The 19,390-nt window shown below is 31.1% G+C and overlaps 21 non-coding genes across 21 annotated transcripts; all 21 read left to right on the top strand.

The window, feature by feature from the left end:
* The first annotated feature begins 583 nt into the window (after positions 1 to 583).
* LOC145274994 (U5 spliceosomal RNA) lies at positions 584 to 707 on the top strand. The gene has a single exon (XR_013867022.1). It is a non-coding gene; the product is annotated as a U5 spliceosomal RNA (small nuclear RNA).
* Positions 708 to 1,504: 797 nt separating this feature from the next.
* LOC145274993 (U5 spliceosomal RNA) lies at positions 1,505 to 1,628 on the top strand. The gene has a single exon (XR_013867021.1). It is a non-coding gene; the product is annotated as a U5 spliceosomal RNA (small nuclear RNA).
* Positions 1,629 to 2,434: 806 nt separating this feature from the next.
* Positions 2,435 to 2,558, top strand: LOC145274992 (U5 spliceosomal RNA). The gene has a single exon (XR_013867020.1). It is a non-coding gene; the product is annotated as a U5 spliceosomal RNA (small nuclear RNA).
* An 808-nt stretch (positions 2,559 to 3,366) lies between these two features.
* On the top strand, positions 3,367 to 3,490 carry LOC145274991 (U5 spliceosomal RNA). Its single transcript, XR_013867019.1, has one exon. It is a non-coding gene; the product is annotated as a U5 spliceosomal RNA (small nuclear RNA).
* Positions 3,491 to 4,287: 797 nt separating this feature from the next.
* On the top strand, positions 4,288 to 4,411 carry LOC145274990 (U5 spliceosomal RNA). The gene has a single exon (XR_013867018.1). It is a non-coding gene; the product is annotated as a U5 spliceosomal RNA (small nuclear RNA).
* An 807-nt stretch (positions 4,412 to 5,218) lies between these two features.
* LOC145274988 (U5 spliceosomal RNA) lies at positions 5,219 to 5,342 on the top strand. The gene has a single exon (XR_013867017.1). It is a non-coding gene; the product is annotated as a U5 spliceosomal RNA (small nuclear RNA).
* An 808-nt stretch (positions 5,343 to 6,150) lies between these two features.
* Positions 6,151 to 6,274, top strand: LOC145274986 (U5 spliceosomal RNA). Its single transcript, XR_013867015.1, has one exon. It is a non-coding gene; the product is annotated as a U5 spliceosomal RNA (small nuclear RNA).
* An 808-nt stretch (positions 6,275 to 7,082) lies between these two features.
* On the top strand, positions 7,083 to 7,206 carry LOC145274985 (U5 spliceosomal RNA). The gene has a single exon (XR_013867014.1). It is a non-coding gene; the product is annotated as a U5 spliceosomal RNA (small nuclear RNA).
* Positions 7,207 to 8,013: 807 nt separating this feature from the next.
* LOC145274984 (U5 spliceosomal RNA) lies at positions 8,014 to 8,137 on the top strand. The gene has a single exon (XR_013867013.1). It is a non-coding gene; the product is annotated as a U5 spliceosomal RNA (small nuclear RNA).
* Positions 8,138 to 8,945: 808 nt separating this feature from the next.
* LOC145274983 (U5 spliceosomal RNA) lies at positions 8,946 to 9,069 on the top strand. Its single transcript, XR_013867012.1, has one exon. It is a non-coding gene; the product is annotated as a U5 spliceosomal RNA (small nuclear RNA).
* Positions 9,070 to 9,877: 808 nt separating this feature from the next.
* Positions 9,878 to 10,001, top strand: LOC145274982 (U5 spliceosomal RNA). Its single transcript, XR_013867011.1, has one exon. It is a non-coding gene; the product is annotated as a U5 spliceosomal RNA (small nuclear RNA).
* An 808-nt stretch (positions 10,002 to 10,809) lies between these two features.
* LOC145274981 (U5 spliceosomal RNA) lies at positions 10,810 to 10,933 on the top strand. The gene has a single exon (XR_013867010.1). It is a non-coding gene; the product is annotated as a U5 spliceosomal RNA (small nuclear RNA).
* An 808-nt stretch (positions 10,934 to 11,741) lies between these two features.
* On the top strand, positions 11,742 to 11,865 carry LOC145274980 (U5 spliceosomal RNA). Its single transcript, XR_013867009.1, has one exon. It is a non-coding gene; the product is annotated as a U5 spliceosomal RNA (small nuclear RNA).
* An 808-nt stretch (positions 11,866 to 12,673) lies between these two features.
* Positions 12,674 to 12,797, top strand: LOC145274979 (U5 spliceosomal RNA). Its single transcript, XR_013867008.1, has one exon. It is a non-coding gene; the product is annotated as a U5 spliceosomal RNA (small nuclear RNA).
* Positions 12,798 to 13,605: 808 nt separating this feature from the next.
* LOC145274977 (U5 spliceosomal RNA) lies at positions 13,606 to 13,729 on the top strand. The gene has a single exon (XR_013867007.1). It is a non-coding gene; the product is annotated as a U5 spliceosomal RNA (small nuclear RNA).
* Positions 13,730 to 14,536: 807 nt separating this feature from the next.
* Positions 14,537 to 14,660, top strand: LOC145274976 (U5 spliceosomal RNA). Its single transcript, XR_013867006.1, has one exon. It is a non-coding gene; the product is annotated as a U5 spliceosomal RNA (small nuclear RNA).
* Positions 14,661 to 15,457: 797 nt separating this feature from the next.
* LOC145275011 (U5 spliceosomal RNA) lies at positions 15,458 to 15,581 on the top strand. Its single transcript, XR_013867037.1, has one exon. It is a non-coding gene; the product is annotated as a U5 spliceosomal RNA (small nuclear RNA).
* Positions 15,582 to 16,389: 808 nt separating this feature from the next.
* On the top strand, positions 16,390 to 16,513 carry LOC145275010 (U5 spliceosomal RNA). The gene has a single exon (XR_013867036.1). It is a non-coding gene; the product is annotated as a U5 spliceosomal RNA (small nuclear RNA).
* Positions 16,514 to 17,321: 808 nt separating this feature from the next.
* On the top strand, positions 17,322 to 17,445 carry LOC145275000 (U5 spliceosomal RNA). The gene has a single exon (XR_013867027.1). It is a non-coding gene; the product is annotated as a U5 spliceosomal RNA (small nuclear RNA).
* Positions 17,446 to 18,253: 808 nt separating this feature from the next.
* Positions 18,254 to 18,377, top strand: LOC145274987 (U5 spliceosomal RNA). The gene has a single exon (XR_013867016.1). It is a non-coding gene; the product is annotated as a U5 spliceosomal RNA (small nuclear RNA).
* Positions 18,378 to 19,185: 808 nt separating this feature from the next.
* On the top strand, positions 19,186 to 19,309 carry LOC145274975 (U5 spliceosomal RNA). The gene has a single exon (XR_013867005.1). It is a non-coding gene; the product is annotated as a U5 spliceosomal RNA (small nuclear RNA).
* The last annotated feature ends 81 nt before the right edge of the window (positions 19,310 to 19,390 follow it).

Here is a 19,390-nt window from a genome sequence, read left to right as displayed (position 1 = left end):
ATACCTATTCAAAGTAAAAATATGCTTTCTCTTGAATTCTTCTCTTCAAAGTTGCCAAAGCACTTACATTTTTTAACGAGGCGTTCATAGATAGATTTCGTTTTTGTGTATACTCCATGTTTGCCTATTGTAAAAATGAACGCGAGTCATGTACGTTATATGTTTGTGATAAAAAATGTGATTTTCATTTTATTTTTTTTTTATTTTTTGGTTGTTAAAAAGTACGTTTTATGCGACAGATTATTAAAAGAAAGTGTAGAAAAAGTAGCCGATATAAATCAGTACGTCTCTTCTTGTTTTATACGCTCCAACCCTACTGAACCCCCTAGAATTATACAGGGGAAGATAACTTTATTAACTGGGGCTGCCAGGGAGATAAATGTGATTTTTTTTTTTAAATAATCTCATTTTTTTCTAAAATACTCTCTACTATGCAGAATTATAATAGATAGAATAATTTGGTAATCAAGCAGTATCATATACATCTGTAAAATTGAATTAATTAATTCGACAAAATGACATTTCAGGATCGCGCCTGTTGAACGACGCTGTCAAGCTAACTTGGGGCCCCTCAAAATGAAGGCCACTCTTGTTCCTGGTCATTTTTAGCGAATAAATCTTTCGCCTTTTCCTAAAGATTTCCGTGGTCAAGAACAATAAGGAGTCTATAGACTTATTTTTCCTTAAACCCTACATTTTTGTAGGGTAATAAATTATATAATAACAGACTAATGGGAGAAAATGTTTCACTTTGTTTTCTCACCATAGTATATAAGAAAATGAAAGCAGGTTTGCCTTCAGTCGATTTTGTATGCAAAAATTTAATGGTTTTCCTTTTTGTTTAATCCATGTATAAATTTATTTTCATGTTAATTTAACGACATTTTTCACCAAAAATCTCACTTTGTAATAGTGTCTGTTAAAACGTGAAAATACCTATTCAAAGTAAAAATATGCTTTCTCTTGAATTCTTCTCTTCAAAGTTGCCAAAGCACTTACATTTTTTAACGAGGCGTTCATAGATAGATTTCGTTTTTGTGTATACTCCATGTTTGCCTATTGTAAAAATGAACGCGAGTCATGTACGTTATATGTTTGTGACAAAATGTTTTTTTTTATTTTATTTATTTTTTGGTTGTTAAAAAGTACGTTTTATGCGACAGATTATTAAAAGAAAGTGTAGAAAAAGTAGCCGATATAAATCAGTACGTCTCTTCTTGTTTTATACGCTCCAACCCTACTGAACCCCCTAGAATTATACAGGGGAAGATAACTTTATTAACTGGGGCTGCCAGGGAGATAAATGTGATTTTTTTTAAAATAGTCTCATTTTTTCTAAAATACTCTCTACTATGCAGAATTATAATAGATAGAATAATTTGGTAATCAAGCAGTATCATATACATCTGTAAAATTGAATTAATTAATTCGACAAAATGACATTTCAGGATCGCGCCTGTTGAACGACGCTGTCAAGCTAACTTGGGGCCCCTCAAAATGAAGGCCACTCTTGTTCCTGGTCATTTTTAGCGAATAAATCTTTCGCCTTTTCCTAAAGATTTCCGTGGTCAAGAACAATAAGGAGTCTATAGACTTATTTTTCCTTAAACCCTACATTTTTGTAGGGTAATAAATTATATAATAACAGACTAATGGGAGAAAATGTTTCACTTTGTTTTCTCACCATAGTATATAAGAAAATGAAAGCAGGTTTGCCTTCAGTCGATTTTGTATGCAAAAATTTAATGGTTTTCCTTTTTGTTTAATCCATGTATAAATTTATTTTCATGTTAATTTAACGACATTTTTCACCAAAAATCTCACTTTGTAATAGTGTCTGTTAAAACGTGAAAATACCTATTCAAAGTAAAAATATGCTTTCTCTTGAATTCTTCTCTTCAAAGTTGCCAAAGCACTTACATTTTTTAACGAGGCGTTCATAGATAGATTTCGTTTTTGTGTATACTCCATGTTTGCCTATTGTAAAAATGAACGCGAGTCATGTACGTTATATGTTTGTGATAAAAAATGTGATTTTCATTTTATTTTTTTTTTATTTTTTGGTTGTTAAAAAGTACGTTTTATGCGACAGATTATTAAAAGAAAGTGTAGAAAAAGTAGCCGATATAAATCAGTACGTCTCTTCTTGTTTTATACGCTCCAACCCTACTGAACCCCCTAGAATTATACAGGGGAAGATAACTTTATTAACTGGGGCTGCCAGGGAGATAAATGTGATTTTTTTTTAAATAATCTCATTTTTTTCTAAAATACTCTCTACTATGCAGAATTATAATAGATAGAATAATTTGGTAATCAAGCAGTATCATATACATCTGTAAAATTGAATTAATTAATTCGACAAAATGACATTTCAGGATCGCGCCTGTTGAACGACGCTGTCAAGCTAACTTGGGGCCCCTCAAAATGAAGGCCACTCTTGTTCCTGGTCATTTTTAGCGAATAAATCTTTCGCCTTTTCCTAAAGATTTCCGTGGTCAAGAACAATAAGGAGTCTATAGACTTATTTTTCCTTAAACCCTACATTTTTGTAGGGTAATAAATTATATAATAACAGACTAATGGGAGAAAATGTTTCACTTTGTTTTCTCACCATAGTATATAAGAAAATGAAAGCAGGTTTGCCTTCAGTCGATTTTGTATGCAAAAATTTAATGGTTTTCCTTTTTGTTTAATCCATGTATAAATTTATTTTCATGTTAATTTAACGACATTTTTCACCAAAAATCTCACTTTGTAATAGTGTCTGTTAAAACGTGAAAATACCTATTCAAAGTAAAAATATGCTTTCTCTTGAATTCTTCTCTTCAAAGTTGCCAAAGCACTTACATTTTTTAACGAGGCGTTCATAGATAGATTTCGTTTTTGTGTATACTCCATGTTTGCCTATTGTAAAAATGAACGCGAGTCATGTACGTTATATGTTTGTGATAAAAAATGTGATTTTCATTTTATTTTTTTTTTATTTTTTGGTTGTTAAAAAGTACGTTTTATGCGACAGATTATTAAAAGAAAGTGTAGAAAAAGTAGCCGATATAAATCAGTACGTCTCTTCTTGTTTTATACGCTCCAACCCTACTGAACCCCCTAGAATTATACAGGGGAAGATAACTTTATTAACTGGGGCTGCCAGGGAGATAAATGTGATTTTTTTTTTTAAATAATCTCATTTTTTTCTAAAATACTCTCTACTATGCAGAATTATAATAGATAGAATAATTTGGTAATCAAGCAGTATCATATACATCTGTAAAATTGAATTAATTAATTCGACAAAATGACATTTCAGGATCGCGCCTGTTGAACGACGCTGTCAAGCTAACTTGGGGCCCCTCAAAATGAAGGCCACTCTTGTTCCTGGTCATTTTTAGCGAATAAATCTTTCGCCTTTTCCTAAAGATTTCCGTGGTCAAGAACAATAAGGAGTCTATAGACTTATTTTTCCTTAAACCCTACATTTTTGTAGGGTAATAAATTATATAATAACAGACTAATGGGAGAAAATGTTTCACTTTGTTTTCTCACCATAGTATATAAGAAAATGAAAGCAGGTTTGCCTTCAGTCGATTTTGTATGCAAAAATTTAATGGTTTTCCTTTTTGTTTAATCCATGTATAAATTTATTTTCATGTTAATTTAACGACATTTTTCACCAAAAATCTCACTTTGTAATAGTGTCTGTTAAAACGTGAAAATACCTATTCAAAGTAAAAATATGCTTTCTCTTGAATTCTTCTCTTCAAAGTTGCCAAAGCACTTACATTTTTTAACGAGGCGTTCATAGATAGATTTCGTTTTTGTGTATACTCCATGTTTGCCTATTGTAAAAATGAACGCGAGTCATGTACGTTATATGTTTGTGACAAAATGTTTTTTTTTATTTTATTTATTTTTTGGTTGTTAAAAAGTACGTTTTATGCGACAGATTATTAAAAGAAAGTGTAGAAAAAGTAGCCGATATAAATCAGTACGTCTCTTCTTGTTTTATACGCTCCAACCCTACTGAACCCCCTAGAATTATACAGGGGAAGATAACTTTATTAACTGGGGCTGCCAGGGAGATAAATGTGATTTTTTTTAAAATAGTCTCATTTTTTCTAAAATACTCTCTACTATGCAGAATTATAATAGATAGAATAATTTGGTAATCAAGCAGTATCATATACATCTGTAAAATTGAATTAATTAATTCGACAAAATGACATTTCAGGATCGCGCCTGTTGAACGACGCTGTCAAGCTAACTTGGGGCCCCTCAAAATGAAGGCCACTCTTGTTCCTGGTCATTTTTAGCGAATAAATCTTTCGCCTTTTCCTAAAGATTTCCGTGGTCAAGAACAATAAGGAGTCTATAGACTTATTTTTCCTTAAACCCTACATTTTTGTAGGGTAATAAATTATATAATAACAGACTAATGGGAGAAAATGTTTCACTTTGTTTTCTCACCATAGTATATAAGAAAATGAAAGCAGGTTTGCCTTCAGTCGATTTTGTATGCAAAAATTTAATGGTTTTCCTTTTTGTTTAATCCATGTATAAATTTATTTTCATGTTAATTTAACGACATTTTTCACCAAAAATCTCACTTTGTAATAGTGTCTGTTAAAACGTGAAAATACCTATTCAAAGTAAAAATATGCTTTCTCTTGAATTCTTCTCTTCAAAGTTGCCAAAGCACTTACATTTTTTAACGAGGCGTTCATAGATAGATTTCGTTTTTGTGTATACTCCATGTTTGCCTATTGTAAAAATGAACGCGAGTCATGTACGTTATATGTTTGTGATAAAAAATGTGATTTTCATTTTATTTTTTTTTTATTTTTTGGTTGTTAAAAAGTACGTTTTATGCGACAGATTATTAAAAGAAAGTGTAGAAAAAGTAGCCGATATAAATCAGTACGTCTCTTCTTGTTTTATACGCTCCAACCCTACTGAACCCCCTAGAATTATACAGGGGAAGATAACTTTATTAACTGGGGCTGCCAGGGAGATAAATGTGATTTTTTTTTTAAATAATCTCATTTTTTTCTAAAGTACTCTCTACTATGCAGAATTATAATAGATAGAATAATTTGGTAATCAAGCAGTATCATATACATCTGTAAAATTGAATTAATTAATTCGACAAAATGACATTTCAGGATCGCGCCTGTTGAACGACGCTGTCAAGCTAACTTGGGGCCCCTCAAAATGAAGGCCACTCTTGTTCCTGGTCATTTTTAGCGAATAAATCTTTCGCCTTTTCCTAAAGATTTCCGTGGTCAAGAACAATAAGGAGTCTATAGACTTATTTTTCCTTAAACCCTACATTTTTGTAGGGTAATAAATTATATAATAACAGACTAATGGGAGAAAATGTTTCACTTTGTTTTCTCACCATAGTATATAAGAAAATGAAAGCAGGTTTGCCTTCAGTCGATTTTGTATGCAAAAATTTAATGGTTTTCCTTTTTGTTTAATCCATGTATAAATTTATTTTCATGTTAATTTAACGACATTTTTCACCAAAAATCTCACTTTGTAATAGTGTCTGTTAAAACGTGAAAATACCTATTCAAAGTAAAAATATGCTTTCTCTTGAATTCTTCTCTTCAAAGTTGCCAAAGCACTTACATTTTTTAACGAGGCGTTCATAGATAGATTTCGTTTTTGTGTATACTCCATGTTTGCCTATTGTAAAAATGAACGCGAGTCATGTACGTTATATGTTTGTGATAAAAAATGTGATTTTCATTTTATTTTTTTTTTATTTTTTGGTTGTTAAAAAGTACGTTTTATGCGACAGATTATTAAAAGAAAGTGTAGAAAAAGTAGCCGATATAAATCAGTACGTCTCTTCTTGTTTTATACGCTCCAACCCTACTGAACCCCCTAGAATTATACAGGGGAAGATAACTTTATTAACTGGGGCTGCCAGGGAGATAAATGTGATTTTTTTTTTTAAATAATCTCATTTTTTTCTAAAATACTCTCTACTATGCAGAATTATAATAGATAGAATAATTTGGTAATCAAGCAGTATCATATACATCTGTAAAATTGAATTAATTAATTCGACAAAATGACATTTCAGGATCGCGCCTGTTGAACGACGCTGTCAAGCTAACTTGGGGCCCCTCAAAATGAAGGCCACTCTTGTTCCTGGTCATTTTTAGCGAATAAATCTTTCGCCTTTTCCTAAAGATTTCCGTGGTCAAGAACAATAAGGAGTCTATAGACTTATTTTTCCTTAAACCCTACATTTTTGTAGGGTAATAAATTATATAATAACAGACTAATGGGAGAAAATGTTTCACTTTGTTTTCTCACCATAGTATATAAGAAAATGAAAGCAGGTTTGCCTTCAGTCGATTTTGTATGCAAAAATTTAATGGTTTTCCTTTTTGTTTAATCCATGTATAAATTTATTTTCATGTTAATTTAACGACATTTTTCACCAAAAATCTCACTTTGTAATAGTGTCTGTTAAAACGTGAAAATACCTATTCAAAGTAAAAATATGCTTTCTCTTGAATTCTTCTCTTCAAAGTTGCCAAAGCACTTACATTTTTTAACGAGGCGTTCATAGATAGATTTCGTTTTTGTGTATACTCCATGTTTGCCTATTGTAAAAATGAACGCGAGTCATGTACGTTATATGTTTGTGATAAAAAATGTGATTTTCATTTTATTTTTTTTTTATTTTTTGGTTGTTAAAAAGTACGTTTTATGCGACAGATTATTAAAAGAAAGTGTAGAAAAAGTAGCCGATATAAATCAGTACGTCTCTTCTTGTTTTATACGCTCCAACCCTACTGAACCCCCTAGAATTATACAGGGGAAGATAACTTTATTAACTGGGGCTGCCAGGGAGATAAATGTGATTTTTTTTTTTAAATAATCTCATTTTTTTCTAAAATACTCTCTACTATGCAGAATTATAATAGATAGAATAATTTGGTAATCAAGCAGTATCATATACATCTGTAAAATTGAATTAATTAATTCGACAAAATGACATTTCAGGATCGCGCCTGTTGAACGACGCTGTCAAGCTAACTTGGGGCCCCTCAAAATGAAGGCCACTCTTGTTCCTGGTCATTTTTAGCGAATAAATCTTTCGCCTTTTCCTAAAGATTTCCGTGGTCAAGAACAATAAGGAGTCTATAGACTTATTTTTCCTTAAACCCTACATTTTTGTAGGGTAATAAATTATATAATAACAGACTAATGGGAGAAAATGTTTCACTTTGTTTTCTCACCATAGTATATAAGAAAATGAAAGCAGGTTTGCCTTCAGTCGATTTTGTATGCAAAAATTTAATGGTTTTCCTTTTTGTTTAATCCATGTATAAATTTATTTTCATGTTAATTTAACGACATTTTTCACCAAAAATCTCACTTTGTAATAGTGTCTGTTAAAACGTGAAAATACCTATTCAAAGTAAAAATATGCTTTCTCTTGAATTCTTCTCTTCAAAGTTGCCAAAGCACTTACATTTTTTAACGAGGCGTTCATAGATAGATTTCGTTTTTGTGTATACTCCATGTTTGCCTATTGTAAAAATGAACGCGAGTCATGTACGTTATATGTTTGTGATAAAAAATGTGATTTTCATTTTATTTTTTTTTTATTTTTTGGTTGTTAAAAAGTACGTTTTATGCGACAGATTATTAAAAGAAAGTGTAGAAAAAGTAGCCGATATAAATCAGTACGTCTCTTCTTGTTTTATACGCTCCAACCCTACTGAACCCCCTAGAATTATACAGGGGAAGATAACTTTATTAACTGGGGCTGCCAGGGAGATAAATGTGATTTTTTTTTTAAATAATCTCATTTTTTTCTAAAATACTCTCTACTATGCAGAATTATAATAGATAGAATAATTTGGTAATCAAGCAGTATCATATACATCTGTAAAATTGAATTAATTAATTCGACAAAATGACATTTCAGGATCGCGCCTGTTGAACGACGCTGTCAAGCTAACTTGGGGCCCCTCAAAATGAAGGCCACTCTTGTTCCTGGTCATTTTTAGCGAATAAATCTTTCGCCTTTTCCTAAAGATTTCCGTGGTCAAGAACAATAAGGAGTCTATAGACTTATTTTTCCTTAAACCCTACATTTTTGTAGGGTAATAAATTATATAATAACAGACTAATGGGAGAAAATGTTTCACTTTGTTTTCTCACCATAGTATATAAGAAAATGAAAGCAGGTTTGCCTTCAGTCGATTTTGTATGCAAAAATTTAATGGTTTTCCTTTTTGTTTAATCCATGTATAAATTTATTTTCATGTTAATTTAACGACATTTTTCACCAAAAATCTCACTTTGTAATAGTGTCTGTTAAAACGTGAAAATACCTATTCAAAGTAAAAATATGCTTTCTCTTGAATTCTTCTCTTCAAAGTTGCCAAAGCACTTACATTTTTTAACGAGGCGTTCATAGATAGATTTCGTTTTTGTGTATACTCCATGTTTGCCTATTGTAAAAATGAACGCGAGTCATGTACGTTATATGTTTGTGATAAAAAATGTGATTTTCATTTTATTTTTTTTTTATTTTTTGGTTGTTAAAAAGTACGTTTTATGCGACAGATTATTAAAAGAAAGTGTAGAAAAAGTAGCCGATATAAATCAGTACGTCTCTTCTTGTTTTATACGCTCCAACCCTACTGAACCCCCTAGAATTATACAGGGGAAGATAACTTTATTAACTGGGGCTGCCAGGGAGATAAATGTGATTTTTTTTTTTAAATAATCTCATTTTTTTCTAAAATACTCTCTACTATGCAGAATTATAATAGATAGAATAATTTGGTAATCAAGCAGTATCATATACATCTGTAAAATTGAATTAATTAATTCGACAAAATGACATTTCAGGATCGCGCCTGTTGAACGACGCTGTCAAGCTAACTTGGGGCCCCTCAAAATGAAGGCCACTCTTGTTCCTGGTCATTTTTAGCGAATAAATCTTTCGCCTTTTCCTAAAGATTTCCGTGGTCAAGAACAATAAGGAGTCTATAGACTTATTTTTCCTTAAACCCTACATTTTTGTAGGGTAATAAATTATATAATAACAGACTAATGGGAGAAAATGTTTCACTTTGTTTTCTCACCATAGTATATAAGAAAATGAAAGCAGGTTTGCCTTCAGTCGATTTTGTATGCAAAAATTTAATGGTTTTCCTTTTTGTTTAATCCATGTATAAATTTATTTTCATGTTAATTTAACGACATTTTTCACCAAAAATCTCACTTTGTAATAGTGTCTGTTAAAACGTGAAAATACCTATTCAAAGTAAAAATATGCTTTCTCTTGAATTCTTCTCTTCAAAGTTGCCAAAGCACTTACATTTTTTAACGAGGCGTTCATAGATAGATTTCGTTTTTGTGTATACTCCATGTTTGCCTATTGTAAAAATGAACGCGAGTCATGTACGTTATATGTTTGTGATAAAAAATGTGATTTTCATTTTATTTTTTTTTTATTTTTTGGTTGTTAAAAAGTACGTTTTATGCGACAGATTATTAAAAGAAAGTGTAGAAAAAGTAGCCGATATAAATCAGTACGTCTCTTCTTGTTTTATACGCTCCAACCCTACTGAACCCCCTAGAATTATACAGGGGAAGATAACTTTATTAACTGGGGCTGCCAGGGAGATAAATGTGATTTTTTTTTTTAAATAATCTCATTTTTTTCTAAAATACTCTCTACTATGCAGAATTATAATAGATAGAATAATTTGGTAATCAAGCAGTATCATATACATCTGTAAAATTGAATTAATTAATTCGACAAAATGACATTTCAGGATCGCGCCTGTTGAACGACGCTGTCAAGCTAACTTGGGGCCCCTCAAAATGAAGGCCACTCTTGTTCCTGGTCATTTTTAGCGAATAAATCTTTCGCCTTTTCCTAAAGATTTCCGTGGTCAAGAACAATAAGGAGTCTATAGACTTATTTTTCCTTAAACCCTACATTTTTGTAGGGTAATAAATTATATAATAACAGACTAATGGGAGAAAATGTTTCACTTTGTTTTCTCACCATAGTATATAAGAAAATGAAAGCAGGTTTGCCTTCAGTCGATTTTGTATGCAAAAATTTAATGGTTTTCCTTTTTGTTTAATCCATGTATAAATTTATTTTCATGTTAATTTAACGACATTTTTCACCAAAAATCTCACTTTGTAATAGTGTCTGTTAAAACGTGAAAATACCTATTCAAAGTAAAAATATGCTTTCTCTTGAATTCTTCTCTTCAAAGTTGCCAAAGCACTTACATTTTTTAACGAGGCGTTCATAGATAGATTTCGTTTTTGTGTATACTCCATGTTTGCCTATTGTAAAAATGAACGCGAGTCATGTACGTTATATGTTTGTGATAAAAAATGTGATTTTCATTTTATTTTTTTTTTATTTTTTGGTTGTTAAAAAGTACGTTTTATGCGACAGATTATTAAAAGAAAGTGTAGAAAAAGTAGCCGATATAAATCAGTACGTCTCTTCTTGTTTTATACGCTCCAACCCTACTGAACCCCCTAGAATTATACAGGGGAAGATAACTTTATTAACTGGGGCTGCCAGGGAGATAAATGTGATTTTTTTTTTTAAATAATCTCATTTTTTTCTAAAATACTCTCTACTATGCAGAATTATAATAGATAGAATAATTTGGTAATCAAGCAGTATCATATACATCTGTAAAATTGAATTAATTAATTCGACAAAATGACATTTCAGGATCGCGCCTGTTGAACGACGCTGTCAAGCTAACTTGGGGCCCCTCAAAATGAAGGCCACTCTTGTTCCTGGTCATTTTTAGCGAATAAATCTTTCGCCTTTTCCTAAAGATTTCCGTGGTCAAGAACAATAAGGAGTCTATAGACTTATTTTTCCTTAAACCCTACATTTTTGTAGGGTAATAAATTATATAATAACAGACTAATGGGAGAAAATGTTTCACTTTGTTTTCTCACCATAGTATATAAGAAAATGAAAGCAGGTTTGCCTTCAGTCGATTTTGTATGCAAAAATTTAATGGTTTTCCTTTTTGTTTAATCCATGTATAAATTTATTTTCATGTTAATTTAACGACATTTTTCACCAAAAATCTCACTTTGTAATAGTGTCTGTTAAAACGTGAAAATACCTATTCAAAGTAAAAATATGCTTTCTCTTGAATTCTTCTCTTCAAAGTTGCCAAAGCACTTACATTTTTTAACGAGGCGTTCATAGATAGATTTCGTTTTTGTGTATACTCCATGTTTGCCTATTGTAAAAATGAACGCGAGTCATGTACGTTATATGTTTGTGATAAAAAATGTGATTTTCATTTTATTTTTTTTTTATTTTTTGGTTGTTAAAAAGTACGTTTTATGCGACAGATTATTAAAAGAAAGTGTAGAAAAAGTAGCCGATATAAATCAGTACGTCTCTTCTTGTTTTATACGCTCCAACCCTACTGAACCCCCTAGAATTATACAGGGGAAGATAACTTTATTAACTGGGGCTGCCAGGGAGATAAATGTGATTTTTTTTTTTAAATAATCTCATTTTTTTCTAAAATACTCTCTACTATGCAGAATTATAATAGATAGAATAATTTGGTAATCAAGCAGTATCATATACATCTGTAAAATTGAATTAATTAATTCGACAAAATGACATTTCAGGATCGCGCCTGTTGAACGACGCTGTCAAGCTAACTTGGGGCCCCTCAAAATGAAGGCCACTCTTGTTCCTGGTCATTTTTAGCGAATAAATCTTTCGCCTTTTCCTAAAGATTTCCGTGGTCAAGAACAATAAGGAGTCTATAGACTTATTTTTCCTTAAACCCTACATTTTTGTAGGGTAATAAATTATATAATAACAGACTAATGGGAGAAAATGTTTCACTTTGTTTTCTCACCATAGTATATAAGAAAATGAAAGCAGGTTTGCCTTCAGTCGATTTTGTATGCAAAAATTTAATGGTTTTCCTTTTTGTTTAATCCATGTATAAATTTATTTTCATGTTAATTTAACGACATTTTTCACCAAAAATCTCACTTTGTAATAGTGTCTGTTAAAACGTGAAAATACCTATTCAAAGTAAAAATATGCTTTCTCTTGAATTCTTCTCTTCAAAGTTGCCAAAGCACTTACATTTTTTAACGAGGCGTTCATAGATAGATTTCGTTTTTGTGTATACTCCATGTTTGCCTATTGTAAAAATGAACGCGAGTCATGTACGTTATATGTTTGTGATAAAAAATGTGATTTTCATTTTATTTTTTTTTTATTTTTTGGTTGTTAAAAAGTACGTTTTATGCGACAGATTATTAAAAGAAAGTGTAGAAAAAGTAGCCGATATAAATCAGTACGTCTCTTCTTGTTTTATACGCTCCAACCCTACTGAACCCCCTAGAATTATACAGGGGAAGATAACTTTATTAACTGGGGCTGCCAGGGAGATAAATGTGATTTTTTTTTTTAAATAATCTCATTTTTTTCTAAAATACTCTCTACTATGCAGAATTATAATAGATAGAATAATTTGGTAATCAAGCAGTATCATATACATCTGTAAAATTGAATTAATTAATTCGACAAAATGACATTTCAGGATCGCGCCTGTTGAACGACGCTGTCAAGCTAACTTGGGGCCCCTCAAAATGAAGGCCACTCTTGTTCCTGGTCATTTTTAGCGAATAAATCTTTCGCCTTTTCCTAAAGATTTCCGTGGTCAAGAACAATAAGGAGTCTATAGACTTATTTTTCCTTAAACCCTACATTTTTGTAGGGTAATAAATTATATAATAACAGACTAATGGGAGAAAATGTTTCACTTTGTTTTCTCACCATAGTATATAAGAAAATGAAAGCAGGTTTGCCTTCAGTCGATTTTGTATGCAAAAATTTAATGGTTTTCCTTTTTGTTTAATCCATGTATAAATTTATTTTCATGTTAATTTAACGACATTTTTCACCAAAAATCTCACTTTGTAATAGTGTCTGTTAAAACGTGAAAATACCTATTCAAAGTAAAAATATGCTTTCTCTTGAATTCTTCTCTTCAAAGTTGCCAAAGCACTTACATTTTTTAACGAGGCGTTCATAGATAGATTTCGTTTTTGTGTATACTCCATGTTTGCCTATTGTAAAAATGAACGCGAGTCATGTACGTTATATGTTTGTGATAAAAAATGTGATTTTCATTTTATTTTTTTTTTATTTTTTGGTTGTTAAAAAGTACGTTTTATGCGACAGATTATTAAAAGAAAGTGTAGAAAAAGTAGCCGATATAAATCAGTACGTCTCTTCTTGTTTTATACGCTCCAACCCTACTGAACCCCCTAGAATTATACAGGGGAAGATAACTTTATTAACTGGGGCTGCCAGGGAGATAAATGTGATTTTTTTTTTTAAATAATCTCATTTTTTTCTAAAATACTCTCTACTATGCAGAATTATAATAGATAGAATAATTTGGTAATCAAGCAGTATCATATACATCTGTAAAATTGAATTAATTAATTCGACAAAATGACATTTCAGGATCGCGCCTGTTGAACGACGCTGTCAAGCTAACTTGGGGCCCCTCAAAATGAAGGCCACTCTTGTTCCTGGTCATTTTTAGCGAATAAATCTTTCGCCTTTTCCTAAAGATTTCCGTGGTCAAGAACAATAAGGAGTCTATAGACTTATTTTTCCTTAAACCCTACATTTTTGTAGGGTAATAAATTATATAATAACAGACTAATGGGAGAAAATGTTTCACTTTGTTTTCTCACCATAGTATATAAGAAAATGAAAGCAGGTTTGCCTTCAGTCGATTTTGTATGCAAAAATTTAATGGTTTTCCTTTTTGTTTAATCCATGTATAAATTTATTTTCATGTTAATTTAACGACATTTTTCACCAAAAATCTCACTTTGTAATAGTGTCTGTTAAAACGTGAAAATACCTATTCAAAGTAAAAATATGCTTTCTCTTGAATTCTTCTCTTCAAAGTTGCCAAAGCACTTACATTTTTTAACGAGGCGTTCATAGATAGATTTCGTTTTTGTGTATACTCCATGTTTGCCTATTGTAAAAATGAACGCGAGTCATGTACGTTATATGTTTGTGATAAAAAATGTGATTTTCATTTTATTTTTTTTTTATTTTTTGGTTGTTAAAAAGTACGTTTTATGCGACAGATTATTAAAAGAAAGTGTAGAAAAAGTAGCCGATATAAATCAGTACGTCTCTTCTTGTTTTATACGCTCCAACCCTACTGAACCCCCTAGAATTATACAGGGGAAGATAACTTTATTAACTGGGGCTGCCAGGGAGATAAATGTGATTTTTTTTTTTAAATAATCTCATTTTTTCTAAAATACTCTCTACTATGCAGAATTATAATAGATAGAATAATTTGGTAATCAAGCAGTATCATATACATCTGTAAAATTGAATTAATTAATTCGACAAAATGACATTTCAGGATCGCGCCTGTTGAACGACGCTGTCAAGCTAACTTGGGGCCCCTCAAAATGAAGGCCACTCTTGTTCCTGGTCATTTTTAGCGAATAAATCTTTCGCCTTTTCCTAAAGATTTCCGTGGTCAAGAACAATAAGGAGTCTATAGACTTATTTTTCCTTAAACCCTACATTTTTGTAGGGTAATAAATTATATAATAACAGACTAATGGGAGAAAATGTTTCACTTTGTTTTCTCACCATAGTATATAAGAAAATGAAAGCAGGTTTGCCTTCAGTCGATTTTGTATGCAAAAATTTAATGGTTTTCCTTTTTGTTTAATCCATGTATAAATTTATTTTCATGTTAATTTAACGACATTTTTCACCAAAAATCTCACTTTGTAATAGTGTCTGTTAAAACGTGAAAATACCTATTCAAAGTAAAAATATGCTTTCTCTTGAATTCTTCTCTTCAAAGTTGCCAAAGCACTTACATTTTTTAACGAGGCGTTCATAGATAGATTTCGTTTTTGTGTATACTCCATGTTTGCCTATTGTAAAAATGAACGCGAGTCATGTACGTTATATGTTTGTGACAAAATGTTTTTTTTTATTTTATTTATTTTTTGGTTGTTAAAAAGTACGTTTTATGCGACAGATTATTAAAAGAAAGTGTAGAAAAAGTAGCCGATATAAATCAGTACGTCTCTTCTTGTTTTATACGCTCCAACCCTACTGAACCCCCTAGAATTATACAGGGGAAGATAACTTTATTAACTGGGGCTGCCAGGGAGATAAATGTGATTTTTTTTAAAATAGTCTCATTTTTTCTAAAATACTCTCTACTATGCAGAATTATAATAGATAGAATAATTTGGTAATCAAGCAGTATCATATACATCTGTAAAATTGAATTAATTAATTCGACAAAATGACATTTCAGGATCGCGCCTGTTGAACGACGCTGTCAAGCTAACTTGGGGCCCCTCAAAATGAAGGCCACTCTTGTTCCTGGTCATTTTTAGCGAATAAATCTTTCGCCTTTTCCTAAAGATTTCCGTGGTCAAGAACAATAAGGAGTCTATAGACTTATTTTTCCTTAAACCCTACATTTTTGTAGGGTAATAAATTATATAATAACAGACTAATGGGAGAAAATGTTTCACTTTGTTTTCTCACCATAGTATATAAGAAAATGAAAGCAGGTTTGCCTTCAGTCGATTTTGTATGCAAAAATTTAATGGTTTTCCTTTTTGTTTAATCCATGTATAAATTTATTTTCATGTTAATTTAACGACATTTTTCACCAAAAATCTCACTTTGTAATAGTGTCTGTTAAAACGTGAAAATACCTATTCAAAGTAAAAATATGCTTTCTCTTGAATTCTTCTCTTCAAAGTTGCCAAAGCACTTACATTTTTTAACGAGGCGTTCATAGATAGATTTCGTTTTTGTGTATACTCCATGTTTGCCTATTGTAAAAATGAACGCGAGTCATGTACGTTATATGTTTGTGATAAAAAATGTGATTTTCATTTTATTTTTTTTTTATTTTTTGGTTGTTAAAAAGTACGTTTTATGCGACAGATTATTAAAAGAAAGTGTAGAAAAAGTAGCCGATATAAATCAGTACGTCTCTTCTTGTTTTATACGCTCCAACCCTACTGAACCCCCTAGAATTATACAGGGGAAGATAACTTTATTAACTGGGGCTGCCAGGGAGATAAATGTGATTTTTTTTTTTAAATAATCTCATTTTTTTCTAAAATACTCTCTACTATGCAGAATTATAATAGATAGAATAATTTGGTAATCAAGCAGTATCATATACATCTGTAAAATTGAATTAATTAATTCGACAAAATGACATTTCAGGATCGCGCCTGTTGAACGACGCTGTCAAGCTAACTTGGGGCCCCTCAAAATGAAGGCCACTCTTGTTCCTGGTCATTTTTAGCGAATAAATCTTTCGCCTTTTCCTAAAGATTTCCGTGGTCAAGAACAATAAGGAGTCTATAGACTTATTTTTCCTTAAACCCTACATTTTTGTAGGGTAATAAATTATATAATAACAGACTAATGGGAGAAAATGTTTCACTTTGTTTTCTCACCATAGTATATAAGAAAATGAAAGCAGGTTTGCCTTCAGTCGATTTTGTATGCAAAAATTTAATGGTTTTCCTTTTTGTTTAATCCATGTATAAATTTATTTTCATGTTAATTTAACGACATTTTTCACCAAAAATCTCACTTTGTAATAGTGTCTGTTAAAACGTGAAAATACCTATTCAAAGTAAAAATATGCTTTCTCTTGAATTCTTCTCTTCAAAGTTGCCAAAGCACTTACATTTTTTAACGAGGCGTTCATAGATAGATTTCGTTTTTGTGTATACTCCATGTTTGCCTATTGTAAAAATGAACGCGAGTCATGTACGTTATATGTTTGTGATAAAAAATGTGATTTTCATTTTATTTTTTTTTTATTTTTTGGTTGTTAAAAAGTACGTTTTATGCGACAGATTATTAAAAGAAAGTGTAGAAAAAGTAGCCGATATAAATCAGTACGTCTCTTCTTGTTTTATACGCTCCAACCCTACTGAACCCCCTAGAATTATACAGGGGAAGATAACTTTATTAACTGGGGCTGCCAGGGAGATAAATGTGATTTTTTTTTTTAAATAATCTCATTTTTTTCTAAAATACTCTCTACTATGCAGAATTATAATAGATAGAATAATTTGGTAATCAAGCAGTATCATATACATCTGTAAAATTGAATTAATTAATTCGACAAAATGACATTTCAGGATCGCGCCTGTTGAACGACGCTGTCAAGCTAACTTGGGGCCCCTCAAAATGAAGGCCACTCTTGTTCCTGGTCATTTTTAGCGAATAAATCTTTCGCCTTTTCCTAAAGATTTCCGTGGTCAAGAACAATAAGGAGTCTATAGACTTATTTTTCCTTAAACCCTACATTTTTGTAGGGTAATAAATTATATAATAACAGACTAATGGGAGAAAATGTTTCACTTTGTTTTCTCACCATAGTATATAAGAAAATGAAAGCAGGTTTGCCTTCAGTCGATTTTGTATGCAAAAATTTAATGGTTTTCCTTTTTGTTTAATCCATGTATAAATTTATTTTCATGTTAATTTAACGACATTTTTCACCAAAAATCTCACTTTGTAATAGTGTCTGTTAAAACGTGAAAATACCTATTCAAAGTAAAAATATGCTTTCTCTTGAATTCTTCTCTTCAAAGTTGCCAAAGCACTTACATTTTTTAACGAGGCGTTCATAGATAGATTTCGTTTTTGTGTATACTCCATGTTTGCCTATTGTAAAAATGAACGCGAGTCATGTACGTTATATGTTTGTGATAAAAAATGTGATTTTCATTTTATTTTTTTTTTATTTTTTGGTTGTTAAAAAGTACGTTTTATGCGACAGATTATTAAAAGAAAGTGTAGAAAAAGTAGCCGATATAAATCAGTACGTCTCTTCTTGTTTTATACGCTCCAACCCTACTGAACCCCCTAGAATTATACAGGGGAAGATAACTTTATTAACTGGGGCTGCCAGGGAGATAAATGTGATTTTTTTTTTTAAATAATCTCATTTTTTTCTAAAATACTCTCTACTATGCAGAATTATAATAGATAGAATAATTTGGTAATCAAGCAGTATCATATACATCTGTAAAATTGAATTAATTAATTCGACAAAATGACATTTCAGGATCGCGCCTGTTGAACGACGCTGTCAAGCTAACTTGGGGCCCCTCAAAATGAAGGCCACTCTTGTTCCTGGTCATTTTTAGCGAATAAATCTTTCGCCTTTTCCTAAAGATTTCCGTGGTCAAGAACAATAAGGAGTCTATAGACTTATTTTTCCTTAAACCCTACATTTTTGTAGGGTAATAAATTATATAATAACAGACTAATGGGAGAAAATGTTTCACTTTGTTTTCTCACCATAGTATATAAGAAAATGAAAGCAGGTTTGCCTTCAGTCGATTTTGTATGCAAAAATTTAATGGTTTTCCTTTTTGTTTAATCCATGTATAAATTTATTTTCATGTTAATTTAACGACATTTTTCACCAAAAATCTCACTTTGTAATAGTGTCTGTTAAAACGTGAAAATACCTATTCAAAGTAAAAATATGCTTTCTCTTGAATTCTTCTCTTCAAAGTTGCCAAAGCACTTACATTTTTTAACGAGGCGTTCATAGATAGATTTCGTTTTTGTGTATACTCCATGTTTGCCTATTGTAAAAATGAACGCGAGTCATGTACGTTATATGTTTGTGATAAAAAATGTGATTTTCATTTTATTTTTTTTTTATTTTTTGGTTGTTAAAAAGTACGTTTTATGCGACAGATTATTAAAAGAAAGTGTAGAAAAAGTAGCCGATATAAATCAGTACGTCTCTTCTTGTTTTATACGCTCCAACCCTACTGAACCCCCTAGAATTATACAGGGGAAGATAACTTTATTAACTGGGGCTGCCAGGGAGATAAATGTGATTTTTTTTTTTAAATAATCTCATTTTTTTCTAAAATACTCTCTACTATGCAGAATTATAATAGATAGAATAATTTGGTAATCAAGCAGTATCATATACATCTGTAAAATTGAATTAATTAATTCGACAAAATGACATTTCAGGATCGCGCCTGTTGAACGACGCTGTCAAGCTAACTTGGGGCCCCTCAAAATGAAGGCCACTCTTGTTCCTGGTCATTTTTAGCGAATAAATCTTTCGCCTTTTCCTAAAGATTTCCGTGGTCAAGAACAATAAGGAGTCTATAGACTTATTTTTCCTTAAACCCTACATTTTTGTAGGGTAATAAATTATATAATAACAGACTAATGGGAGAAAATGTTTCACTTTGTTTTCTCACCATAGTATATAAGAAAATGAAAGCA

Source organism: Euprymna scolopes, unplaced genomic scaffold, assembly GCF_053919585.1.
Source record: "Euprymna scolopes isolate OS-2025 unplaced genomic scaffold, ASM5391958v1 sca529, whole genome shotgun sequence".
NCBI classification, from domain to species: domain Eukaryota; kingdom Metazoa; phylum Mollusca; class Cephalopoda; order Sepiida; family Sepiolidae; genus Euprymna; species Euprymna scolopes.
Note: the sequence above shows the minus strand (reverse complement) of the source record. Positions and strands in the feature narration are given on the sequence as shown.